The sequence below is a fragment of the Phyllobates terribilis genome, unplaced genomic scaffold, assembly GCF_046119375.1.
Source record: "Phyllobates terribilis strain yellow unplaced genomic scaffold, ASM4611937v1 Scaffold_11__3_contigs__length_659146591, whole genome shotgun sequence".
In the NCBI taxonomy this organism is placed as follows: Eukaryota; Metazoa; Chordata; class Amphibia; order Anura; family Dendrobatidae; genus Phyllobates; species Phyllobates terribilis.
Window position 1 is genome coordinate 303,762,799 of NW_027362771.1, and position 18,525 is coordinate 303,781,323.

General features: G+C 42.2%; 1 protein-coding gene across 1 annotated transcript in view; it reads right to left on the minus strand.

Annotated features, from left to right (window-relative positions):
- The window catches only part of PLXNA4 (plexin A4), a 1,035,275-nt gene that overhangs the window by 866,223 nt on the left and 150,527 nt on the right, over positions 1 to 18,525 (minus strand). The window lies entirely within an intron of this gene.

An 18,525-nucleotide genomic window follows, 5' to 3' on the forward strand; every position in this document is an offset into this window, starting at 1 on the left:
AGTTAATTTATATAGCATAATCATGTTTCCATAAATGAAGTTTATAGGAATAGTATAAAGTGAAAGTTTGTTTTATTTTTAATCGAAACTATGAAAGCACATACATACAGTGCTGCTGAAAAGAGTTTGTTCTATTATACAAAATGTATGACATCTGTTAGTCTAAAAATGCAGCGCAGGATAAAATACATGCAGTATACAATAATATATCTTAAAGGGGTTGTCCGGTCCAAATTGATAAGTCTGCAGTCACTCCGTGTGCTGCAGGGATTGACCGGTTTCGGACCCGGACCAAAACGTATGCATGCGTTATACATACTCCCGGCCAATGGATGCGGCCTCGCTTCTATACACTTCTATACACTTGTATGGAGCGAGGCCGTGCCCCCTCTAGTCAGCCATGCTCACTGTCACTAGATGGGCAGGGCCTCGCTCTATACAAGTGTATGGAACAAAGCCCATTACACAGGTCCTGGCCGGGAGTATGTATAACTCATACATACCCTCCGGTCAGGCCTGGCGCCAGCACCCGGAACACTCAGGCAATTCCGCCGTCGGGCACCCCGCCGCGCTATGGGACCCATGAGCGGAGGAGAGAGGTGTCAGCACCCACTCCCCCCGCTTGCTCAGGGCCCCGGCACAATACTTACCTCTCCCCGTACCTCCGCACAGCACCTCCAGTGTCTTCCACGTCTTCTGACTGTGACATCTCAGGTCAGAGGGTGCGGTGACGTCTTTCCACCACGTCCTCTCCTGAGCCGTCACAGCGCAGAGCGGGAAGACGCCGGCGACGCTGGAACCCAGAGCAGCGGCAGCAGGTGAGAAGTGAGGTGAGTATTTGATTTTTTTTTTAATGTATGGGGGAGAAGTGTGACATCCTACATGGGGAATTATATGGGGGGGAGTGACATCCTGCATGGGGCATTAAAAAGGCAGGTGACACCCTGCATTGGGCATTATATGCGGGGGAAGTGACATCCTGCATGGGGCATTATATGGGGGGAGTGACATCCTGCATGGGGCATTATATGGGAGGAGGTTACATATTAGGGGGGAGTGACATCCTGACATCCTGCATAGGGCATCATAAGGGGGGGTGACATCCTGCATGGGACATTATAAGGGGGGAAGTGACATCCTGCATGGGGCATTATAAGGGGGGGACATCCTGCATGGGGCATTATAAGGGGGGGGTGACAGCCAGCAAGGAGCATTATGTGGGGGAACAGCCTGCATGGAGCATTATATGGGGGCCAGTATCCTGTAAGGAGCATTTTATGGGGGCCAGTATTCTGTATGGAGCGATTCGCAGGTTTCTGAGCTATTGTGGAATTTACAATAGATATCGCTCATGTAAAGTAAGAAGTGAAATCTTTCACCTTGTACTATATATATATATATATATATATATATATATACTGTATTTCTCTGCGGTATCTGTGCGTCATGAATCGTGGTATGTGTTAAAGGGGCCCACTGAGACTCTTTCGCCCAGAGCCCACAAAAACCTGGAGCTGGCCCTGCCTCTGGTGACTGCAAACTTATTGATTTGGACCGGACAACCTTTTTAAATAAATTTGGCATTACCATAAGTTTTCTTAAACTGTAACATATGGACGCGTCTGGCAGAAGTATTTTTGTAATGCGTGCTTACACCCATAGTCCTATCCATCTGACATTAGATTTTTTAATCCTGTTGAACTGTATTTTTTGGGGAAGTGGGATGGGGGATAATTTTATCTTTAAAGTAGGATGCAACTGGATACAAAACTGATAAAAACTCATGTTGCATTTTTTTAAAGGTACACTTTGCTTCTATTCTTGAAAAAAAAACTTTCAAGGGAGCACAAACACATGGTGCAAACCTAACCCTAATAGGCATAGACTGATTCTCATAGAAAGACATGTCACCTGTTAATAATGCACCAAGTAAGCAAATTCTCCAAACAAGTCATTCACTGGAACATTATGATATATTTGATGCCTTTGAAGGTAAATAACACATTTCAAAATTGTGTAAATGATATATATCATGAAAGGAATTTATGTACGACCTAAAATAACTGTTAAAGTTATAGAAAACTTGTCAAAATTTCTTAGTGGAGTTGTGTATAAATATGAGTAATTTGCATTAAAGTGAAAGTTTTCAATTTGTTTAGAAGTTTAATTGAAATCTAAAATTGCTTTACTTCCCATGTAACAGAAAACCCTTTAAATATATCAGATTGCTCAATAATCAATCGTTATAAACCAACAGAGGACCCATTGGCTCTTCTCACATAACAGTACTGTGCAAAAGTTTTAGGCAGATGTGGAATAAGAGCTGCTAAGTAAGAATGCTTTCAAAGATAGAAATTAATCAATTAACAAAATGAATAGTGAATGAACAAAAGACAAATCTTAAAAAAAATCCATATTTAGTATGACTGCCTTCAAATAGCAACAATTCTTGTAGGTACACTTAAACACAGTTTTAAAAGAAACTCAGCAGGGAGCTTGTTCCAAAAATCTTGCGGCGCTAACCACTAGAGATGAGTGGACCTGGCGAGATTCGAATTAAGTTAATTGCTTGTATTTTCCCGCGAAATGTATTCTTTGCGAATTGAATGTTCCTTATTAAGCTCAGGGGTCTCTCCAGACCCCAGAGCTAAATAACTGTAAGATGTAAAAAGAAAAAGAAAATCTTATACTCACCTCATGACTCAACTCACCATTCCCCTGTCTGATCCATTTGATCCTCTAAGCCACCTCTTCTTTCCCCCGTAGCAAGCTGCATCTCCTGGCCTGTTCACTCTGGGGTGGGACTTCCAGCTACAACTAGGCCTCAGAGCGATCTTTGAGGCCTGGTCATGGCCAGGGCTTCTGGCCAAGAGTGAACAGGTCGGAGCTACGATCACAGAAAGAAGAGATACTGTGGACCAGACAGCAGGCAGTAATTAGCTCTTCCTGACGTCCAGTCTTTTACTTTCCGCTGTAGCATCTTCAACCTCTTCTCTCTAGGCTGGGACTTCCGGTCGCGACTAGGTGTTAGAGGTCACTGAGAGCCACACATCTTGATGTCACGGACCTTTGAGACCTGGTCGTGGCCTGAAGTCTAGGCATTAAAGTGAACAGGCTGGGAGATGCGACACAAGACGGAGAAGAAGAAGCAGTTCTGAGGATAGGATGGTGGACAGTTGAGCGATGAGTTGAGTATAAATATTTTTTTTCCTTATTCAGTTAATCCAGCCATTTATGGTTCAGAAAAATGGCAGCCAGAATTTTTGCTGAATCAGGGCGAAGCAAATTTACAAAAATCTGAATCCAAAAATGCAGATTTTTTGCATAATCGAGTAGAGTAAGATTCAACTCCAATAAATTCGGTCATTTGTACAACCACAGATCTTCAGTGGATGTAGGCTTATGCAATTTATTCTTTCTCTTTATTTAATTCCATGCAGATTTGATGATGTTGAGATCAGGGCTCAGTGGTGGCCATATCATCACTTCTAACATTCCTTATTTTTCTTTGTGCTGACAATAGTACTTAATGGCTGTATGTTTGGGACAGAGATGATACTTTCTTTCGTTTGAGAATCAGAAGATGTCCAGCAGTGCCATCAGCACAGAACTAGCAGAAATGAGTGGGTCCCAGCTCCACACATCTACTGTTTGAAGAAGTCTGGCCAGAAGTGGTCTTCATGGAAGAATTGCGACTAAATAATAATATATTTAATATGGAAACAGGGCCAAGTGACTCATCTACAAAAACATAGGAACTGGAGTTCAAAAAAGTGACAGCAGGTGCCCTTTCAAAATTTGAATTAAATATTTGTGTGCAACAAAAGGCTTGTTTGCCGAAAGGCTGGAGAGCAGTACAACAATGAGTGTCTGCACGATACAGAGTAGAGATTCCTTGCAAGCGGGGGGCTACATTTCAGCAAATGGAGTTGGGAATTTGGTCAAGATTAATGCGGTTATCAACAGGTTTCCTTTAAAACAGTCCTACAGTATATTACTGAGGTTTTCCAAAGCATTATGGGACTAAAAACTATATAAAAATATATATGTAAGCAATTTTATGAGTTTGTGCTGAATCTACAAACCACTCCCAAGATTATTGAATAGATTATTGTTTTTGCAGTCTGAATTTGTATGAAAAAGGCGTTAGAATTGAAGTACGCTTTGTCTTTCGGGATTCTGCTGTCATTTGATTTCAAGAAATAAATAAATCAAAAGGCTGATGGAAAGCTTGTGGGATGGCAATCTTCGAGGGCAGAATACTAACAACACAGTCTTGGGATGTACAACCTGTGATATTAATGCTGTGCCATAAGAACGCCGGGTTGATGCGTAGCTTACTCTTCTATATAAAATACCATTGATACACATGTTTTGTATGTTTTTCAGAAGCAACCCATCTATTGGGAGATGTTCAGAAAAATAGAAAAGCAGAGACTAAACTCAATATAGAAGATTAGCAGAAATCAATGAGTGATGGAGACGACAAACCAGAGGTACCAAAACCTTGGCATACTAATATTGTCGTTGGGTGAATGCCCTCACAGCATATGTTACATTTACCTTTACTTTTTATTATTTTTTTATTGTAGAACTTTCCAATGAAAACACAGTATAAAATGTTTAACAGTTTTCCAGTGGCTTAGTGTTGTACCTTGTTAAAACTGTCACATACATCTGAATCAGAAATGTGACCGGCTGCTTTAGTGAAATTCTAGTGCTGTATTCTCATTACATTGCCTTTCTGGAAAAGAGATTGGTATAACAACTGAAAAAAGTTCTAAGTTGTAGAGTCAGTGAACCTCGGGTGCATATATCTGCCCCCAGGGACTCACACACCAAGAATATTGCCGTTACTGTATGAATAACAATTGTGTTCATCTCAGCTTTTAGACGTAGGCACATTTTTCCTTGAGTTTCTTTCCAAATGGATGTTGACATCATTTTCATGAGCTGTGTCTTTTACGGTTGTTGATGTGGTCAACATAGACAGACTGGCATACAAAGCAATGTCCCAGTTATTTCTTGATGGTTTTTCAGGCTCCTCATATATAGTTGGTTCATATAAACTGTGCTGTAATAATTTATGTGTTTTACCATTAAACCTAAAGTACAAAGTGTAAAAATAAAAACTGATTGGTGAATACTAACCACAAGAATTTATGCAGATGTGTATTTTTTAGAAGATTTCCAAACTGGAAATGTGATATTAGTGAGTGGTAGATATTGTCCGGACTTCTATTCATTAAACTCGATAGTAAATGCTACAGTCTCATACAACCTTAAATGCTGATATACACAGACATTAGCTTGTAGCATTGCATTGCATATAAGATACTATATATGTTATATCTTATATTAGAACATGTACTTTCTGGTTCAAAAACACTACAAAACTGACACGGTCTACAGTCCATCTACATTTAGATGTAGGGCTCACAAATCTGATGACTATTCCACGTTCTATCAGTCTAGGTCAGTGTTCTCCAACTCCAGTCCTCAAGAGCCACCAACTTTGATCATGTTTTCAGGATTTAGTATTACACAGGAAATTAAATTATTAGGAAGTCCTGAAAAAATGATCAAATGATGGCTCTTGATTGAGGACTGGAGTTGTGGAATACTGATCTAGATAAAGGGTTATTCCAGAATTACAATTGATGGCCACTGGCCTTGATAGTTTGCATGTACCATATCACTCGCTTGAGAAGTTGGACCACAGATTGCACACAGCTAAATTTTCCACTGATCTAATTAAAGAAAATCTATCGCGTGGCATAAATATGTATTTTTTTTTCTGCTATAAATGCCATTCTCCTGAATCTAGAGTTGTTTTTCTTTTTGTTCTTGTTCCTCACCGTTCCTAAGATATGTCTCCCTCTTCTTTGTATATAAATCTAGTTTTTTTTATCCAACCTGGCATGGTCTTAAATAAGACACTAATAGAAAAGAGTTGAGGACCATGCCCTGTTTGCTAAAATGGCTACATTTATACACAAGGAAGAAGGGGCAATATACCAGGAACAGATAGATGCAGAAACAAAAGAAAACCAAGCCAGATATAAGAGAACAGCAGAATTTGCACCAAGTTAAAAAAAAATACATATTAATGACAGCTCCTCCTTAAAAAGTAACAATTGTTAAAAAAACTTATAACATGTCATAGTGACATGTCAGGTATTTAGATTGGTGAAAGTCCACATGCAAAGAGACACTTGACAACCATTGAATGGAAAAAAAATGAAAAAAAAGCTTCACTGAGCTTCAACCCTTTCCCCGGTCAGGCAATTTTCCATTTTTGTGCTTTTGTTTTTTCCTTAAATTTTTACACGAGTCATAACTTATTCCTTTTACATCGGCCTGTGACGTTTTCATTTTTACGTCAATGTAGCTATGTGAGGGCTTGTATTCTTACGTTTTGAGCTCATGTTTTTATTGATACCATTTGGAGGTAGATACAACAAGTAGATCACTCCTTATTGCATTTTTTGGCAGAGTTTAGGGGACCAAAAAAAAAAAACATGATTCTGGCATTTTGATTTATTTTTACATTATTGCACTGATTATTAATTCCATTAATCCCATTAAGAAAATATATTTTAAAGCTATATTTTAAGTTTTACACTATGAAAGGAGTTTTCACTTTTATTACTCCAAAAGCTCAAAGACTTACAAAACAACAAACTGAAGAAACTCGGCATCCATGGACCCAGTGCTGCCTCTTTGTTGCTGTGCCAGTCTTCGTTGATTGGCTGTAACAGTGACATCCTGACTACAGCACTCGTAACCGCTGCAGTCAATGACTAGGCTCAGTGGTTCTGCCTATGTAGATGGAATGAGCCATTGAGCCCAGTGATTGGCTGCAGCACAGTAGGCTTGATGTCAACGCTGCGATATCAACAAAAACCAGAGCAGTGAGACGACGCTGGACCTTGTAAGGGCGAGTAAAGGCTCAGTTTGTTATTTTATGACTCAGTAATATTAAAAGGTAAAAGAGAAGAGCCCCCCTAAAATATATCAAAAGCATATTCCAGCATTGCATATGTGTAAAATATTTTACAGCATTATTCTAGTGTTAATTTTTTTCAGATACTGAACTGTGAATTCAGTATTCTGTAGCTCTGTAGCTAACTTTTCTATTATTCTGGATGCAAGAAACCTTGGTCCTGTCCCATTTATTCATGGCAGCCTATATTTGACTGTGTTTAACCTAATTAGAGAATATAAATATATCCAAGGTTAATACAAGGATCTGTAGCAATTATTTTTATATCTTTCATTATTATGGGGACATTCATTATATATATGGAAGGACAGCTTTACTTAAAACATAGATTGGAGGTTTCACACTTTTCTGGATAGATACCAAAATGGAAATCTACTACCTATTCAGTCAACTGTTATACAATCAAGTTTGTGCTATGGACAACATCATGGATTGGGACAAACATAAATTCCCATATAGTTTTATCGAGGCAAAAGTTACCATATATTTGTGACATGATTTACAGAGGATGTTGGGGATAAAAAATCGTGCAAATGTTACCAAAGAAAATGGCTGTATTCTGCTGACAGAGATGATAGGGCACCAGGGTGGAGCTTTATATTCCTGATATTGATCTGCTACATTACCAGAGTCAAGAAAGAGAACAACGTACATATGTGTATACTGTTCTCTAATAGAGATGAGCGAACCCGTACTGTAAAGTTCGGGGTGCATACCAGACACCCAGTGTCCAGTGCTGAACTCTGAACAAGGACTTCTCCCGGAAGCCCATTTTAGAGTTTGGGAGAAAGAGTGAAAGAGCTCTATGGGGTTTGGGATCAAGTTCTGGTAGAATGCTGGTACCCGAACCGAATTTTGGAAGTTCACTCGAACCCGACTAACCCGAACATCCACGGGTTCGCTCATCCCAATTCGCTATTAGTTTATTGGTAACGAAGCTGTTGCATCCACATTGCCTATTGCTAGATTTGTCAGTTTGTGTTTCCAGTCATTCATTTTGTTCTGCTCTTATGTGGCTGACATACTGGAAGTATGAAAAATCTTCTTGCAGTCACTGCGATGATCTGGATCCTCATAAATCTTTGCAGAAAGAATTTATGGGGCAGCGCAAGTACTATTCTTCTCCTCGTATACACGTCTGGAATTTCCAAATAATAACATGCAGGCTTTTGTCATCTGGCGGAGTATACATAAGCGGCATACATGAGCATTTCAAATGTTATTCTAAGAAATCCCATCAAGTTATCCTCATTAGGTTACATAAGAGTCTATAAGGACGCTCTTCATTCTATTGGTAATCACAAACTGGTGCTCCGTTAACGCCATCACATTTATGGCCATTACAAAGGCGAGCAGAGTAAATGAGTAAGAGCGTCTACACTTTTATCAGATAGTGCTGATCAGCAGCAAATACTTCTAAAGTAACTGTGTAATTACACATAACTGTATGAAATGCCATGGTATTCATTGGATGTTACATGAGCGGCTTTTGGGATGCAAGGATGCACCACATAACATCATCTTCTATTCTAGGGCTATTAACTGCACTCAGATTGCAGTATTAGATTGCTCATGGAGAAATGGTGCTATTGATTTAACACTTTCCTCCACAGCATTAGATACAATAGGTTCTTTCTTGGAAACCACAATACCAACCAAGCTTTATAAAATATGGATAGAGCCCTGATGAGTGTGGACATGGTTTGAGCTATCAGTGAAGAGGATAATGCATTGGCTTCAGGCTAACTTCTTTAAGTGTGTGATATTACATCATGTAATTCAAATGAAATTAGCTACAAACCTTCCTCTTTATTGAAATATAAACATTATCCAATGTAAGAAGAATGTTAATTTTATCTATGTATTCTATCATATAAGAGGGCACTACATTAAATTACAATTTGCAAACAATAGCAGGTCTATACCTCTCCGTCACAGGTTTTCAGACACATGTCCTATAATGCACTGCAATGATTTGCTACTCAACTTCACTGCATACTCTCTATCAATCAGTTCCAACATCTCCTTCCAAGTATTCATGCAAGCAAGGGCAAATCCATCAGGTGAACAAAGGCGCCTATACATGAGATAGTGGTCAGCTAAAAGCTCATACGGAAAAGAGCCATCTCTCCCGATTCCCCATACATATGAACATTTGTGTTTTCAATAAGGACAGGGAAAAATACTTGTATGGGATTCTTTAAGGATTTTTCATTCTCTAGAGAAATGCTAGATATAGCTGAGTTATGTACTTATCTATCTCTGACAATTGTTATGCGCTTCAAAGAGGGACCCAAAAAGGCTGGCACCAAACCAGCAAAGGCGCAGCCACAGATGCACTTGGCACAAGTTGCCCGGCTAGGCAAGCCCTTGAGAGCCAGGAATACTCTTCACCCAGCTCCCATTAAATCAAAGAGGGACTTTGGCAGAGCCCTTCCCAGGCCCACTGTCACCGGACAGCTGGCGTCTGGTGACGCGGCTGGTGCTCAGTCTAGGACCAGGTGAGTACCTCTGCAGGAACCCAAGAAAGTGTAACCAAAATATAAAATGAGAAAACCCTGCTGTAATAGCAAAACCTAATGCTAGCACCACAAACCACCAAGCACATGGGAAACTGCAATAAACAGCAAAGGACTGAGCAGGGAGCAGGATTATATAGTCCGCCTAAAGATCAGGTGCTGACTACCTCCCAATCATCCCCAGACAGCCACTCCCTGCTAGCTTCAACAGCAGGCTGGATAAAATCCAACGATTGCTTATTGCCAAACAAAACAGTGTCCTGCGTTGCTTGGCAACCAGGGAAGAGAGCGTCCCATCTTCCCTGGGCAGAGAAATCAGTGAGGGTCATGGTGTCCCATATCCTCACAAATCCCACAACACCAGAACTCGACGACACAAGATTGGGACAATTTCTCTGTACGCGTGGTAACTCCGCCTCCCGGGTCAGGACAATGGCGGCGCTTGTGACCAGAGTAGCACCTTCCCGGACCAGCTCCATTACCAGGTGGGAGCACAGAACTACGATTCATAACAGCAATCCCATAGAGAATTAATGAAGCCACTTCTCTGTTCCGATAGGTATTTCAGAGCCTCCATGGTTATGGCCACTCATATAGTGACAGTTAGTTAGTTGTTAGTGTCTGTAACCATGGATACCTAAGTTACTGCAATGCCCTGCACATGGGGTAAGCGACAGAGTGAATCAGAAGAACTATACTACATTTCTAAGTGGAGGTATTTGCCAATATTATTATTATTACACCTACTACATATTGGTATACGATCTTGGAGACGTGAATACCCCTTCAAATCCTGTTAAAAAGAACACGAGTCTTACAGTATATTCCCTTTGAGCTACTCTTTGGGTTTTACGTACAGATATCTTTGGGGCAGTGTAATATCTGCCCGTTGTTCATTTCCAAGTTGCCCTATAGCCAATTCTCATTTAGTATGTTATGAAAGAGAGTGGACTTTTTTCCTTATTTTTATGAAAATTTGACATAATTTTTAAAGCACAAATATAAGTAAATTATAAATGTACTGTACATGTAATATAGCTCTATTGATATTGTTCCTGTAAACATAAAGATTCAGATGATACGTAATCTTGGTGGTTTTGGTGATCATACAGTACGTCCCATCTTTCTATTATAATTTAACCAAAATCCAGAAATCCAGATGCTTATGGGCATAATTGTAAATGCTCTATTTAAACATTGATGAGTCATTTAGTAATTAAATTAATGTCTCCCAAGCTTCATCTTGGAACAGTCCTTCCTTTTAACATGTTTCTATTGTTGAATTTGTGACATTGAGCATAAGCCTTTAGGGAAATAATTAGAATCTGGGTGGCTGCAATAATAAAATTATATGCTTGCTGGGCTGACCTCCCAATCAGTCATTCTGATTCTTGTATGTCATTTCCTCATTAGCAGAAATAAATTGGATTTTAAAAGACCACCCTTTCTCACTTATTATATCTGGAAAACGTTGAACATACAAGTGACTACATTTTTTTGCAGGATTTTCTTTTTTTGACAAATAACATATGCTTTAGCTTTCCTTTACTTCCCAACAGAAGAGGGGCCATTGTTTAGTAATTAAATTTATAATATGTATAGACACTAATGTAACCAATCCACAGACCCTCATTTTCTTACCAATATTCTTGGATATAAAGATTTAAACCTCCTTTTAACTTACATGTAGAATCATTATGGGACAAATGCAAAAATATTTGCTCAGTGGAGAAGAGGTTTATGGAAAGCTCATTCACTTACAATTGCATCAATGGAAAGGCATAGAAATGACCAACTAAGTACAGATACAGTGGGGCACATGAAGACTGCCATACTGGCAGTGTAGGATTCCACCTACAGGGAGTGGGTTGCATGTATTCTATTCCCTATTGTTATAGTTACTCTTAATGTAAACTGTCCTTGCATCATTTCTTGTCATACTGATTTCACACTGGTACAATATTCTCACTGTTCATTGCTGCAGCCGCATAAAATATTTTATGGCAATCACTTGATTTATCTGCAATCTACAGAATAGGTAAAAAATGTCAGATCCCTGGGGTCCAATTGCTGGAACCCCCATAGTCAATAATGGGATCTCTGAATAAAGCCACATGGTCACACAAAGCTACTTCATTCTTTGCTTGCAGGACTGATAGATAGACTAGTGTTGTACTCATCTACTGCCATCAACCCCATAGAATATGAATGGACTAGCAGCAAACATGTGCGACCAGACTGCTATATTTAAACTCGACGTCAGAAAAAAGGAATAGGACATCAATGCTAGTGATCAGAGGAGGTCCCAGCAGAGATCAGAATTTCTCACATATTCTGTGAATAGTTCAGTGGGAAACCCCTTTGATATCTCTCTTCCATATATAGTGGAATACAAGGTGGTAATTTTAAAGGGATTGTCCGGCCTTAGGCTACAAGGCTGAAGGTACTCTATGTGACTGCAGACTTGTGAATCCTCATATCGTGCGTAGTGGGTGCTGTCAGAATTCTGTTGGCGTCAGGAGTGAAGAGCAAGTGACCGCAAGTATGGGATTTGCATACATGTGGTCAACCTGTTAACTAGATGGGTGAGGCCTCCCTCAATGCAAGTGTATTGAGTGAGGCGAGACATGTCTAGTTGGAACGTGCATGCAAATTGCATACTTGCGGTCACATGACCACCCGCTCTGGTGCCGGAGAATCCTCACAGCACACATAGTGCACAATTTGAAGATTCACAAGTCTACAGTCACATAAAGTGACTGTAGACTGGTACCCCAAGGCCTGACAACTCTTTTACTGATTGGTTGTAGCATCATTGCTTTTCAATTTGCTCTTCATGCAATACATCTTTGTTTCTATATACACCGAAAGTGATTATAACTCCAATGAGCTGGAATCAACATTAATGGATACAGCTTCTGTAGGAATGCACAAAACATGGTGGCACTAAATTAGAATATTACATAGTACAGAAAACACATCTGTTTTTCCAACCTGCTGCCTCACTGAGTATTACTTTCTTATTTTTCACCTAGAAATGAGAATTGAAAAATTCAAATGAAGCAAACTTCCCTCTCGCATTGACTTTACAATCTGACTTTCCTCAACTCTTCTCCTATGTCCTTTATGGGGATTTTTCTTGCACTTTTCATTTATTCAACCACTTCACTATATTTTTGCAGGATCCTAGAAAATAGGAAAGGCTTGAATATAGTAATTTAATTGTCAAAACTTGATCTCTTGCTGGAAAAGTAAGAACAGTGCACTTGTTGTACCATTTTTTTGACCAACGAGTGATTTATTCGGACAAGGCATCATTAGAGAATACTGTTAGCAAGCAGAAAGGTGACACCTTCTCATCTTAAAACTCAACTTCCCATTAAATTATATTATATGTATTTTTCTACTGAAGAACAATTTTCTTTTTTTCCAATTGCTCTCAAAGCACTTTTTGCTCTGACTTCTATAGCTGTCCATGCCTGACTGGTAAATGGAGTTTTGCATCTTATGTGGTAATGGAATAACAAGTTTAATTCACAAAGTTTTGTTAATTTCACAGAACATTGGCATAGTAGAGGTCTAGAATAATTTTACTTTATAATCATCATCTGACCGTTGCAAAATACACATTTAGGGATTAGCAAGATAGGGAGAAGTGTAGGACATTTTATAATAACATTAATTATAAAAAAATCGGTCAGGACGTAATGATAGATACTTTGAAAAGACATTTTAAGTGCCGGACCAACCCTTTAAGCAACTTCTTTCTTCCTAAGAATCCACCCATAATTGTGAACTATGAAGTTTATTAGCTGATTCCCTTACGCGCAATCTAATTGATAGTAGGAACTGTTTTAATGATGATAGCCCCTTATCCCACTGGACCCCTGTGCAGCTGCAGAGGTTGCAACAATGGTGTGTTCCCCTTGAATCACACACTTCACATGCACAAGCAACCTCTCTGTAGATGTTCCCCTTGTAAAATGGCTCTTGTATATTGACTACCATGGGGAAAAAAATGTAATTCAGCAAAGATTGTTAACTGAAAGTAAACAAGTTCTGTATATAAATTTAGGAATATAATTGAATATTTCAACAAAGATCCCTAAGGCGAAATCTTGTCCTGTCCTTCCCCAAAGTAGACAGAAAAGGGCAGAGAGGAATGGTGCATGTGCCAAAATACTATTCCCATGCAGACAGAAAACGGTGATGCTTGAAGCAAAGTTCTTACCTTGCCTCAAGGAGGGTTCACTTCAGGCTACATTTACCCAGACAATATGAAGGATGACTTGTACTTACTCTACAGTATATTTCATTTATAAATGCTGTACACAAATTACTTGCCAAATGCTCTTATCAATCTATCAAATAAATCTTTTTCCCAGTATAATAATTATAAAGAGTTTAAAAGTTACAAATATACTAAAACAATGATAAAGGTTTGTAGCAAATTCTAGTCTGCAGTGAGCAACTGAGCAAGAAATAAACTGGTAATTCAGATATTAAACAGTTAATTACTTAGGAACATAGAAAGATAGACGGATAGATAGATAGATATAGTTGAAAAAAACAGGCAGCACTACAATATTACCAATAAATAAAGAAGACTTTAATCAGCCCATGTGGCATGGCAACGTTTCGGTTCCAATGAACCTTGGATTGAGAAAGGTTCATTGGAACCGAAACGTCTCCATGCCAAATGGGACGATTAAAGTCCTCTTTATTTTTTGGCAATATTGGAGTGCTGCCGGCTTTTTTCAACTCTTTATATTTTGAAAAATTGGATATTTTTGCTTGGGAGGACTTGCACCCGTCATTCCATATATGTGTAATATGCTGTTCAAATTTTTATCTCTAGATAGGTAGATTGATAGACAGACAGACCGACCGACAGACAGATAGATACAGTAGATAGATAGATAGACAGATAGATAGGTAGATAATGAATTTTCTTTCTTTTAAAATAAAGATTTTGAATTCTCAGCTTTTATTGTAGGGGAAGGGTAATAAAAACTTGGAGTTCAATACTATAGATTACCAGCACTGCTGCCTGTAACCTTTAATCCACCAGTGGGGACAGCAACACGTGGTTGAGTAATACATCTTGACCTGACTTGTTAAGATAACAATTCTATTCTGCTTTTAAAACTGGGTTATATAGCAGCATAATATACCATGAAAATAATGTGGCTGACCTTTCAATGATGACCGCTATTTAGAAATGCTTGTAACCAGTAAGTCTTACCTACTGTTATCAGAACCTATTTAGAGTGTACATTTCTCTTCCCCCCAGCCTTGGTTACACAGGCAGTATAAAGGAAATGTTTAGTAGTATACTATATCAGGGGTGGACATATCATTTGTGCAGCCTGTGTGGCGGCACAGGGGCCCAAGAGATAAGAGGGGCCACCACCACCTCCAAAGCAGGTAGGATTGTGCATTATGATGAGTTATTGGACTGCAAAGGGGCCAAATATTGTTTTTGCACAGCGGTTCTTTTCTGTTTGTGTCCGCTAGTGTACTATATTATTGTCTTTCCTTTGATTTTCATAATATAAACAAGAAAAAATAATTATCTGGTTAGTAACCTGCTTTGCTAAAGATCTGGTGAATTTGGGGTAGAACGATTCCATTGGGATTTTGGCCAGCCTTTATGATGCATTAAGATGACAAGAAAAGCAAGAACTGGAATCCACAATGGATTAAAGACAATGTGGTTTATCAAAATTCACCAGTATCCATTTAAAGGATACCTTTATTTTAGAAATCTGGGTTTACATTTTAGAGAAATGTTTTATTGAATTGTTATGCAAATGAGCCACAAGCGCAGTGGGCGAGCCTTGCACTTATAGCTCTGCTGCCTGTAGCATCGGCGTCTCTGCCCCGTTCTAGGCAGAGACGCCGTCCCTCTCACCTCCCCGCTCCTGGCGCGGCGTCCTCCAGCGCTTCTCTCCCCGCTGCTTCCGGCACGCGCTCCTTCCCCGGCAGTGTGCTTAGGGCGCGCACGCGCGCGCTCCCCCTCTCTTAAAGGGACCGCGCGCGCCGTCCTAAGGAGTCCCCGGCCAATTGCCGGAGGACCTCCCATATAAAAGGCACCTCCTCCAAAATGGAGGTGCCCGAGCAATGTTGTAGCACTGTTCACTACTCTGCTTCAGCCCTCAGGTCCCGTTGCCAGTTACCTGCCAGATACCTGCCAGTCTGCTGTCTAATTCCTGCCTGATATCCTGCTACCTGCCTGCTAGCCTGAGGTCCGACGGTCTGCCTTCCAACTCCTGTCAGTCTGTCTAAGGACCAGCTTGCCCGCTCACCTGGGAGCGCACATCTTCTACCTGCCTGCTTGCCTGAGGTCCGACGGTCTGCCTTCCAACTCCTGTCAGTCTGTCTAAGGACCAGCTTGCCCGCTCACCTGGGAGCGCACATCTGCTACCTGCCTGCTAGCCTACCTGGAGGCTCCGCTGTCACGTGCTGTGACCACCCGCCTGTCCAGAGACTCCTGCCCGCTCACCTGGGAGCACTCATCTGCTACCTGTCTGTTGGTCTTCCTGGAGGCTCCGCTGTCACATGCTGTGACCACCCGTTTATCCAGAGACTCTCGCATGCTCACCTGGGAGCTCAAGTCTATCATCTGCCGCCACAGGTCGTACCAATCCTTTACCCAGAGACTGCCCCGGTCACTTGCCGTGACCTCCTGCCCGTTCATCCAGAGACTGCCCCGGTCACTTGCCGTGACCTCCTGCCCGTTCATCCAGAGACTGCCCCGGTCACTTGCCGTGACCTCCTGCCCGTTCATCCAGAGACTGCCCCGGTCACTTGCTGTGACCTCCTGTCCGTTCATTCAGAGACTGTCCCGGTCACCTGCTTTGACTGCCTGCCCGTCTACCCTGGTCGCCACCCGCTCCCTTACAAGGACCGCCCCCTTGTATAGTAGCTCAGAGGTTCCGCCTCCCAGACCCGTTACAGTTTGCTCGGGCCATGGAACCCGGTGGCACCCAAGCTCCCTCGCTCTCGGACCTGTGTCATGAACTGTCCCGTCAGAGGTCCCAACAAGAGTCCATCCTGGGTCACCTGCGGAATGTCAGTTCTCGCCTGGACACTCTGACTGCTCTGCCTGCAACCACCGCCAGTGCCATGACTCGCAATCCGGCAGCTCCACTGCCCACTAATAACATGGTATCCTACCCCGGACCCCGGCTTTCTGCACCTCCTCGTTTCGGAGGCGACTCCGCCCAGGCTCAGGGCTTCATAAATCAGTGCACCCTGCACTTTGAACTCCTGTCTCAGCAGGTTAACTCCGACCGGGCCAAAATTGCCTTCATCATGTCCCATCTCACCGGGGAGGCCCTGGCCTGGCTAAATCCTCTATGGGAGAGAGGAGACCCCCTGGTGTCCGACTTGCCTGCCTTTCTCACGGCTTTCCGTAAAGTCTTCGACGAACCCGGACGGAAGACCTCATCCGCATCATCTCTGCTACGCCTCCGTCAGGGAAGTCTCACCGTGGGCCAATATGCCATACGGTTCCATACCCTTGCCTCGGAGCTGGCCTGGGATAATGACGCCCTGGTTTCCGTCTTCTGGGAGGGTCTGTCCGGCCGTATTAAAGATGAACTTGCCGGTCGGGACATTCCTACCACTCTCGATGACCTAATAACTCTTGCCACCCGGACTGACCTGCGGTTCCAGGAGCGTGCCAAAGAGGTCACCCGTGAGAGGAGGTTTCCACGTCTAGCTCCTACTTTTCAGAAACCCGTCACTCCCTCCGTCTCTCCTCAGGTACACTCTCCTGAGCCTATGCAGGTCGACCAGACCAAGATGGTCGGTTCTCGCCGAGAATCTCGCCGAGCCGAGGGAAGCTGTTTCTATTGTGGCAGTATGAAGCACTTCATCCGTTCCTGCCCGGAAAAGCCGGGAAACGCCAGTGTCTAGGACCACTCGGAGAGGTCGTCCTAGACAAAAGTAAGCCCTCTCCGTCTCTGACCTTACCGGTCTCTATTGCTTGGGGAGAGAACCGTCTCTTTGAACTCGCCCATCTGGATTCTGGAGCTGCTGGAAACCTCATCTCCTAGTCTCTGGTAGAGAGATACCATATTCCCACCAAGTCCCTGGCTGAACCATTGTCAGTCGCCTCCGTGGATGGAAGACTTCTCTCGGAGACCATCCTGCTCGTCACTGAACCCATAACCCTGCAGGTGGGAATGCTGCACTCTGAGGAGATCTCATTCCATGTGCTGTCCGGACTTTCTCACCCCCTGTTGCTAGGTCTACCTTGGCTCCAGACACATGAACCCGTATTGAACTGGCGGTCTGGTGAAGTACTCCGATGGGGTCCTGACTGTCATAGGACCTGCCTGTTCCCGGTCCGTCCACTTCGCCCTCAGCCTACTCCAGCTAACTTACCTGGTCTCCCGGCTCCCTACTGGCCCTATGCGGACGTCTTCGGTAAGAAGGAAGCTGAGACGTTGCCACCCCATAGGCCATACGATTGCCCGATCGACCTGGTACCTGGTACCACTCCTCCCCGTGGGCGTATCTACCCGTTGTCTGCAGCCGAGACCCGAGCCATGTCTAAGTACATTGAAGAGAATCTGGCTAGGGGATTTATCCAAAAATCTACCTCCCCGGCTGGAGCCGGATTCTTCTTTGTCAAAAAGAAAGACGGCTCGCTACGTCCCTGTATTGACTACAGAGGACTCAATCTCATCACGGTAAAAAACAAATATCCCCTGCCACTCATCTCCGAATTGTTTGACCGTCTCAAGGGCGCCAGGATCTTCTCCAAGCTGGATCTACGAGGAGCGTATAATCTGGTCCGTATCCGTCAAGGAGACGAGTGGAAGACGGCATTCAATACCCGGGACGGTCACTATGAGTACCTTGTGATGCCCTTCGGTCTCTGTAATGCTCCCGCGGTCTTTCAGGAACTAGTCAACGACATCTTCCGTGACCTCCTGTACTCCTGCGTAGTGGTATACCTGGACGATATCTTGGTCTTCTCTCCGGATC